At 35.2% G+C, this 8,864-nt stretch overlaps 2 pseudogenes; both read left to right on the top strand.

Annotated features, from left to right (window-relative positions):
• Positions 1 to 489: 489 nt before the first annotated feature.
• LOC121391118 lies at positions 490 to 2,502 on the top strand (annotated as a pseudogene).
• Positions 2,503 to 4,497: 1,995 nt separating this feature from the next.
• On the top strand, positions 4,498 to 6,796 carry LOC121391128 (annotated as a pseudogene).
• The last annotated feature ends 2,068 nt before the right edge of the window (positions 6,797 to 8,864 follow it).

Raw genomic sequence — 8,864 nt, 5'->3', positions numbered from 1 at the left:
TAAAGTATAATGTAGTGATATATTATATGACAATACAAATAATAAAACTAAAATAGTTGGATGATGCAAACACATTACAAATGGACATTAAACATAAAGAATGTATATGCCATATTGCGTTGTCTGCTTTGTCAGACCCTTAACCAATCCATCCCTTCATGCATATATACCCATCTGTCATTCCTTAAAAGTGTAAGTATCACAAAACTACTTCATTCAATATAGCATTGACTATGAAGGATCTACAAGAAGATCCAACTCTTGAACAAGTTGATTTCACGCAGCAATTGTTGCCTCGTAAACTAGATGATACACCATCAAAAAAACTATGTGAGTATAACAAGTTATGGTATAAACAATTAACTATAGGAACTAATAGTAAACTATATTTGTATATTTTATTATTACTAGCACACAGTATGATGAGAGAAGAACCACAATTAACTGACACTTTATCAGGTAAACATGTACATTAATTGAGATATAACTATGTACCTAATAGCAATTGGTATTGATCTGGGGACATGTAACTCGTTGTGTGGGAATTTTCCATCATGTAAAGTGGAGATAATTCCTAATGATTATGGTAACAACACAAACTCCTAGTTATGTTGCATTTACTGAAACAGAACGACTTTATTGGTAATGATGCAAAAAACCAAGTCACCATGAACCCACACAACACTGTCTTTGATGCAAAGCGTTTGATTGGTCAACGATTTAATGACTTGACAGTTCAAGGCAGATCTAGAACACTGGCCCTTTCGTGTGGTTTGTGATGCTGAAGGTCAACCAAAAATCCAAGTGGAATACAGGGGAGAGACAAAGACCTTCTATCCAGAAGAGATTTATCAATGGTGCTGACTAAAATGAAGAAATAGCCGAAGCATATTTGGGGAAGTCTATTCATAATGCTGTGGTCACTGTCCCTGCCTACTTTAACTACTCTCAACGACAAGCAAATCAAGGATGCTGGAACAATTGCTGGAATTGACATTCTACGTATCATCAGTGGACCCACAGCAGCAGCCATTGCCTACGGTTTAGACAAGAAAGTGTATGTGAACGAAATGTACTCATTTTTGATCTAGGAGGTGGTACCATTGATGTATCTGTGTTAACAATTGAAAAAGGATTCTTGAATATTAAATCTACCTCTGGTGACACCCATCTTGGTGGTGAGGACTTTGTAATCGTATGGTGAACCACTTATCCAGGAGTTCAAATGCAAGAACAAAAAGGACATCAGTGGAAATGCCAGATCTGTCCAACGACTCCGAATGGCTGTGAACGTGCCAAGAGAACTCTATCTTCAAGTGCTCAGGCTTCTATTGAAATTGATTCTCTATTTGAGGGAATTGATTTCTACACTACCATCACTCAAGCTCGTTTTGAAGATCTCTGTGCTGATCTTTTCCGAAGGACACTTGAACCAGTTGAGAAAGCTCTCAGAGATGCCAAATTTAACAAAGATCAAATACATGATATTGTACTGGTAGGAGGATCAACTCGTATCCCAAAGATCCAAAAAACTCTTACAAGATTTCTTTAATGGTAAAGAACTCAGCCAATGCATCAACCCAGATGAAGCTGTTGCCTATGGAGCACACCGCCATGCTGCCATTTTGAGTGTGATAGAAGTGAAGAGAATCCAACATCTTTTGCTTTTTGATGTCACTCCTCTTTCTCTTGGTATTATCACAATAAATGGTGCTTTGTCAAGCGTAGAACATGAGATTGGACAAAAAACATGACAGTTCTCGTCAAGCGAAACTCTTCCATTTCAAGAAGAAGACTCGAACTTTTACTACATACTCGGACAACCAGACTAGTGTGCTAATTCAGGTCTATGCGGGTGACCAAGCCATGGCAAAAGACAACAATATTAATTTTTGGGCAAGTTTATATTGCGTGGTATCCCACCTGCTCCAAGGGGAATTCCTCAAATGAAGTCACTTTTGACATCGATAGAAATGGTATTCTTAACGTGTCCGCTGTTGACAAAAGTACTGGCAAGGAAAACAAAATTACTATCACTAATGACAAGGGACGTCTCTCAGCTGAAGAAATTGAACGTATGGTCAATGAAGCTGAACAATACAAAGCTGAAGATGATAAGCAGAGAGAACGTATTTCTGCTAAGAATGGTCTGGAGAGTTATGCCTTTACTATGAAGAGTACAATGGAAGATGATAAAGTTAAGGACAAAGTGAGTGAGGAAGATTGCAAGACAGTTACAGTTATTGGTAAATGCAAGGAGCCATTGACTGGTTAGACAAGAATCAAACTGCTGAGAAAGAAGAGTTTGAACATCAACAAAAAGAATTGGAGGAAGTCTGTATGCCTATTGTCACTAAACTCTATCAAGCTGGTGGTGCTCCCCCTGGTGCTGGAGGAGGTATGCCTGGAGGATTTCCAGGTGCTGGTGGATTTCCTGGTGGATCTACTGGTGGAGGAGATTCTTTTAGTGCAGCTGGTCCAACTATTGAAGAAGTTGATTAATACTAGACAGTCAATCAAGACTGATTAATATGTTACAATGTAGTTGTTATAATATATGTATACATTTAAAATGTTGCTAACATTTAAACCACGCAATTTTATTTATCAATCTTTTGTTAGTAGACCATAAATTATGTCAATAATTTTTATTATTTATAAAACTAAAAATTTGATTACTGTCTACATTAGTAGCCCCTCCTGCTAGGGGTGGGGCTAGCAAGAGGGGCTACTAATAATGGGACTACATAGAACAAAAAAGATCAACCATTTAATATTTCAGTGTGTATCATAATATCTATTTTGCATGAAAGTTTAAATCCTAATTGAAATGTAGCTGGATGGTTGTGATGTAAATTTATAAATATGAAAAGTGGAACCCTCTAATTTGAATGCTCTTTCCTTTCATTTCTGACTACATACAATTACACTCACTGCAATCATTGAGAATAGCATTTGCTAACTGAAACATTCTCAGGAACATTTTAGCAGAACACTGGCAAACACCTCCAAGTTATGATAGTTGGTTATGGACAACAAGACGATTGCCTCTTAGCGTGATAGTAATTCTCTCTGACTGAGACAATTCAGGAGACTCTATGCTTGAGCACTCAGTTGATGTGATTACTTTCTTTCCACAAAGTAGCTGTTGCAATATAAACAGGATTATAAAGAGATAGAGAGAGGTCACCATAATGATAGCGTAAAATGTCACTACAACATTATTTAAGACATTGAGACAAGAAAGTAGTCCATGTGAAACAAAAATTGCAAAAGAAATTATCTCTATTTTGTGATGCTTACTGAAAGAAGAATGACAAGATACTACCCACTGTTGAGATCAAACTGGATTCAGTGTGGACATATACTATGTTTTGTCATGTACTGTACCAAAACATGCACACACTCCTGACAATTACACGAGTCACTTTTGTAACCAAGAAACAGTTATGAACTAAAGTAAGTATATATATCATACTAACATCACATTACACCACTATATATAGTAGTAGTAAACAGTTCATGTATGATTATGCATTGTCCACCTCATCAGAGAAAGAAAGCCATAGAGAAAGATTAACATATAAAGGAACTCAAAGAAAGATTTAGCAGTAATGTAATCTCTTTATCAGACTATGTAGCAGACATGTCTCAACACATTAACTTTGGATAGGATAGGAGGGAAAGAAAACTATACTTCAAAAGTTCTAATAAGTCAATACGTACACTGAAAATCAAACCAAAGTAAGCAACAATATTATTAAAAGATGATGCAATAAGTTAGATAAACAAAACTGATACAATAACAAATGAATAAGTTAATGATATACATTAGAGGAAACAATACATGGTAGGCAATATTCATAGTTTGTAAACAAAGCTCTAATCTAGAAGCTCTAACTCAAAGAAGTCATCACAAAAACCTGTACAAGTTAGTCCATGTATATGAATTGCAGCTGTGTATTCACGGATATATTTATTGATTAAAATAATTTATTATATAAATAATGGTAATTATAAAAATTACTGGTTAACTCGTTGGTTAATTTAATATGTTTTGAAAATACAATATGTCTACATGTAGGGAGCTGGTACAGAAAAAAACCTACTTTATGTGAAAAAAATAATACAGTTTTGTTCTATTGTTAGGGTCTATATATTAATATTGATTTTACATTAAATACCTAAACACAGCATTGAAAAATATAAATTAGTCAATAAGTAAATTATCAATTATATCATTATATAATAAATCTATATAATATATATATACTAGCACATTAAATCTCTAATTATACCACAGTATGTTATATGACATTTTGTTCATAATGTTATAGAAATTAGAAATGCCAAATGACATGAATTATGAGATGATTAATTGATGATTTCTATGTGTAAAACCGATCACATCACATCATTAGCAATAGATTATAATTTTCTAAACCATAAACCCTTAATATAGTCTGATACCAGAGGTTTCCTTTCCTCTATAGCGAAATGTCTGGTATCAAGATTAATGTAGATCATAACCTCTATAATCCTTAAATTACTGGAAATTAAGACCAGATAATACACTTTCTAAAATAGTATTCATTCATAGCAAAGCCAATATACACAATGTAACATTGTAATGCATTGTACAATGTATTGTTATGTATTGTAAAAATGTTACATGTACAATATGTAACAAGTTACATAGCAAATTGTCAATCAGTTTATTGGTTACAAAGTAAGTAGAATTCTATGTGTATCTGTCTTTAGGTTCAAAACACAAATGTCTAACGGTTAGCTATTGGTATTGATCTAGGGACATGTAACTCTTGTGTGGGAATTTTCCAACATGGTAAAGTGGAGATATTCCTAATGATTATGGTAACAACACAACACCTAGCTATGTTGCATTTACTGACATACAACGACTGATTGGTAATGAAGCAAAAAACCAAGTCTTCATGAACCCACACAATACTGTCTTTGGTGCAAAGCGTTTGATTGGTCGACGATTTAATGACTTGACTGTTTCAAGCAGATCGCAAAACACTGGCCTTCACAGTAATTGATAGCAAAGGTCGACCAAAAATTACAAGTAAGAACACAAAAGGAGACACAAAAACCTTCTATCCTGAAGAGATTTTGTCAATGGTCCTGACTAAAATGAAAGAAACAGACTGAAGCATATTTGGGAAAAAACTATCAATGATGCTGTGGTCACTGCCCCTGCCTACTTTAACTACTCCCAACGTCAAGCAATCAAAGATGCTGGGAACCATTGCTGGAATTGACATTCTACGTATCAATCAGTGGACCCACAGCAGCAGCCATTGCCTACGGTTTAGACAAGAGAAGTTGGATGTGAACGAAATGTACTCATTTTTGATCTAGGAGGTGGTACCTTTGATGTATCTGTGTTAACAATTAAAGATAGAATCTTTGAGGTTAAATCTACCTCTGGTGACACTCATCTCGGTGGTGAGGACTTTGATAATCGTATGGTGAGTCACTTTATCCAGCAGTTCAAACACAGAAAAAAGAAGGGACATCAGTGGAAATGCCAGATCTGTCAACAACTACTTCGAATGGCTTGTGAAACGTGCCAAGAGAACTTTATCTTCAGTGCTCAGGCTTCAATTGAAATTGATTCTCTCTTTGAAGGAATTGATTTCTACACTACCACACTAGAGATTGTTTTGAAGAACTCTGTGCTGATCTTTTCCCGCTGTACACTGGAACCAGTTGAGAAAAGCTCTCAGAGATGCCAAGTTTGACAAAGGTCAAATACATGATATTGTACTGGTAGGAGGTTCCAACTCGTATCCCAAAGATCCAAAAACTCTTACAAGATTTCTTCAATGGTATAGAAATCAACAAATCCATCAATCCAGATGAAGCTGTTGCTTATGGAGCAGCCTGTCCAGGCAAGCCATTTTGAGTGGTTAAAAAAAGTGAAGAAATCCAGGCTCTCTTCTTCTTGATGTTGCTCCTCTTTCCTCTTGTATTATTGCAATAGATGGTGCTTTGTCGAAGTAAAGGAACACAAGATTGGAGAAAGAAACATGGCAGTTTCTCATCAAGCCAAACTCTTGCCATCACCAAGAAGGTGACTCAAACTTTTACTACATGCTCAGACAACCAGACTAGTGTCCTGTTTCAAGTCCATGAGGGTGACGAAGCCCTTACAAGGGATACCAATATTTTAGGGAAGTTTAAATTGCGTGGTATCCCACACTGCTCCAAAGAGGAATTCCTCAATTGAAGTCACTTTCGACATTGATAAAAATCATATTCTTAAAATATTTGTGTTGAAAACAGTACTGGCAAAAATAAACAAAATTACTATCACTAATGACAAGGGACATCTCTCTCAGCTGAAGAAATTGAACGACATGGTCAATGAACTGAACAATACAAAGCTGAAGATGATAAACAGAGAGAACGTGTTTCTGCTAAGAATGGTCTGGAGAGTTATGCCTTTACTATGAAGAGTACAATGGAAGATGATAAAGTTAAGGACAAAGTGAGTGAAGAAGATAGTCAGACAGTTATTGGACAAATGTAAAAGAGGCCCATTGACTGGTTAGACAGGAATCAAACTGCCTGAGAAAGAAGAGTTTGAACATCAACGAAAGAATTGGAGAAAGTCTGTATGCCTATTGTCATCTAAAGACTATCAAAGCTGTGGTGCTCCCCCTGGTGCCAAAGGAGGTATGACTGGAGGATTTCCAGGCACTGACAGAGATTTCCAGGTGGATCTACTAGTGGAGGAGATTCTTCTAGTTCAGCTGGTCCAACCTATTGAAGACTTGATTAACACTAAACAGTTAAGAATGGTCAATATGTTACATTGTATTGTGTGTTTGTAATATATTGTATACATTAAGGACTATGTAACTTTATTATCAGTCTTTTGTTAGTAGACACCTGAAATATGTTAATACTTTTAACAAAATTAAAGTTTACCAAAAAGGTTAATGCACTATAATTAAAATAATCGTTATTGATTTACAGTAATGAGTACCTCCCTCCTGCCAGTGGGTGGGGCTAGCCTATAAGTTACATGTCGACCCCTTTCATTTCATTGGTATTGATCTACAGACACTAATTCCTGTGTAACTGTTTTTCCATCATGGTAAAGTAGAGATCATTCCCTAATGATCATGGTAACAACAACTAGTTATGTTGCATTCACCACACAGAATGACTTGACTGCCAAGAGCTGAATGTGGCTCAAATACCATCTATGGTATGAAATTGTTTATTGAGCAACAATTCCAATTATCCAGCTGTGAAATAGATTGATTTTGAACAACTTCCCTTTTTCAAATTGTCAATGTAAACAGTCCAACCAAAGCGTCAAAGTTAGCTTCAGAGCGGTGAACACAAAATTATGATTTTTGGGAAATATTAGCACTGATTCTGCTAAGAGGAAAGAGTTCAGCTAATTATATCTTGGTAGACGATGCAGTATCACTTGTTCCTTCACACTTTAACCAAAGCCAATTTAAACACTCAAAGATGCTGAAACCATCTCAAGACTAATATTCCTCCAAAAGATCTCTGAACCCAACGCAGAACTCCTTTGCATTTTGACTAACAATACACCTATGAGAAACACAACACCCTTGTCTTTGATCTGGTGAAACAACCTCAACATTACTGTATGACAATAGATTGATGATATCTTTGAGGTTATGCCATAATTGAGGTACACACACATCTTGGTGGTGAGGACTTCAACAATGTGGTGATGGACGTCACATCATCTTGATTTACTTTTTTATATGAATTTGATTCAAGATACAAAAAAGGACTTCAAGGAACGAAAAAATTATAGGCCTGGTGTTTCACTGTGCACCTGTTGAAAATCAGTGGCAAGATAACAAAATTACAATCAATTCACTGTAGAAGAACTATATCAAATGACTTGTGATCTAAAAGTAAAAAAAGAGATTGAAGGGAAAAACTTGTTACGGCTATGACTTACTTAGAGACTATGCTATATCTATTAAGTGCCATAGAAGAGGCAACATAAGATATAGAGAATATGGCTCAAAATAGCTTTGAAAGATGTACTGACATTATTGTACTGGCTTATGAGTCGTGATGAAACAGTATGCTAAGATAGAAGTGTTTGAAGATCGTAACCGCTAGCAATTTTGTTCCTAGAGCAAAATATTGTGGGGATCAATATTGCCGAATACTCACTAGACAATAGACCAGATCGTTAAGTGTATGATAGCAATCCGTGCTCATTAGGCTTATCCTTCTTTGATAGATCGACTAATGATAAAGTTATACTAGCCAAAACTGCTAACTTTAGATACGTATTCTACTGTTAATAGAAATATTCTATACTAGCTCCTATTAATGTACACTTCATCGAACTTTGTTTGTTAAATGCTATTTGGTAAATATTAGAAATAACAATATTCAAGTGCTCTATATTTTTAACCAGTGTTCACAGGCATAGTTTCACTTCAGTTATTCTAGAGAAGTGAATATTAAAATTGTAGTGAAGTTTGTTAACTGTGAGCAACAAGAGAGGATAAGACCTGAAGGACTAAGAGTATTTAAACTAATACCTGACTTATTGGGGGAAATTTAGGAAACTAATTTCTTTTGTAGGCAAAAAATGTCAACAATATAAAAAATTTAACAATAGTTACCGGAGTTAGTAACCAGTAATGTTAACAAAAAAAAAAAAAAAAAAAAAAAAACAAAACATTCAAACTATTATTTTTAACTAAAACCTCTTGCATTGTGTTGTTCACCAACTTTCGTATATTAGGACATTTAGTGAGATATAGTAATTGTAATGTTTATTTGTTAGCGATGAGATGAGAGAGATGAGGTATATCTTTAATCAG

The sequence above is a fragment of the Gigantopelta aegis genome, unplaced genomic scaffold, assembly GCF_016097555.1.
Source record: "Gigantopelta aegis isolate Gae_Host unplaced genomic scaffold, Gae_host_genome ctg1752_pilon_pilon, whole genome shotgun sequence".
NCBI classification, from domain to species: domain Eukaryota; kingdom Metazoa; phylum Mollusca; class Gastropoda; order Neomphalida; family Peltospiridae; genus Gigantopelta; species Gigantopelta aegis.
Note: the sequence above shows the minus strand (reverse complement) of the source record. Positions and strands in the feature narration are given on the sequence as shown.